Genomic DNA, 1,359 nt, shown 5'->3' with positions numbered 1-1,359 from the left:
CTTTTCTTTGTGGGAAGTTTTTTTTTATGACCTCTTCAATTTCTTCTCTTGTTATAGGTCTGTTAAGTTTTCTGTCTCTGAGTGGGATAGGTTAGGTAGGTATTGTGATTCTAGAAACATGTTCATCTCTTCCAGGTTCTCAAATCTATTGGAGTACAGTTTTCATAATATTTTGTCTGTATCTTTTTTATTTCAGTTGGTTCTGTTGTGATGACACCATTTTCATTTGCAATTCTTGTGATTTGGATCTTCTCTCTTTTCTCTTGTTAGGTCTGCCAATGGTTTATTGATTTTATTAATCTTTTTGAAGAACCAGCTCTTTGTTTTGTTGATTTTCTCTTTTTTTTGTTTTCTGTTTCTTTTATTTCTGCTTTGATCTTTTTTATTTCCTTGCTTCTAGATACTGTAGGAAGCTCTGGTAGCATAGTGGCTAAGACACTTGCCTGCTAACCAGACGGCTGGCAGTCCAAACCCATCAGCCACTCCTCGGAAGGAAGGTTGGGCAATCCTACTTCCGTAGTGATATTGCCTCGGAAACCCAAGGAGGGGTCGCTATGAGTCGGGGATGACTCGACGGCACATAACAACAACAACAACAACAACAATCTTTAGGGAAGCAGACTGCAGCTTTTTCCTAAGGAGGAGCAGCTGGTGGATTCAAACTGCTGACCTTTCTGTTAGCAGCCCAGCCCCTAACCACTGCACCACCAGTGCTGCTCCTGTAACCACCAGAGGGCAGCAAGTTCCTCTTCTAGAATTAACAACTGCATGTTAGTTTCTAACGACTTTTAATGATTGAACCTCCTGGCCACACTTGCCGATCAGCCCTTTTAGTGAACTGCTGAGATGTACTTGACATTGCTGATGGAAACATAGTACTTGCAGATCTCACTGATTGGAGATGCTTGATTTCTTTTTCACTTTTTTCTCTCTTTTAACAGGTTTTAACTGTGTTCCCATCATTTCACTTGGTACTTTTTTCCCCTCTTCAGGATGTCATGGCATTTATAGCCACAGTTCTTACAGGCCACTTTCTGCCTCAAAGGAGATCCAGCACTTTCTGCTGAGAAATGGCAGTTTTCTCCTTTATCTTAACTTTATCTTCCTTGGGCTACAGCTAGGTAAGGGGGCTCTGGTGGTGCAGTGGTTAAATGCTTAGTTGCTAAACCAAAAAATAGGTGGTTTGAATCCACCAGCTGCTCTGTGGGAGAAATATGGGGCAGTCTGCTTTGGTAAAGATTTACAGCCTTGGAAACCCTATGGGGTTTTATTCTGTCTTATATTGGAGGTCTGGTTGCATAGTGACCAAGACATTTGACTGCTAACCAGAAGGTTGGCGGTTCAAACTCACCAGCAACT

The sequence above is a fragment of the Orycteropus afer genome, unplaced genomic scaffold (assembly GCF_000298275.1).
Source record: "Orycteropus afer afer isolate SDZICR_OR568_19922 unplaced genomic scaffold, OryAfe1.0 scaffold00048, whole genome shotgun sequence".
In the NCBI taxonomy this organism is placed as follows: domain Eukaryota; kingdom Metazoa; phylum Chordata; class Mammalia; order Tubulidentata; family Orycteropodidae; genus Orycteropus; species Orycteropus afer.
The sequence above is the reverse complement of the archived record's forward strand: the minus strand, read 5'-3'. Positions refer to the sequence as shown.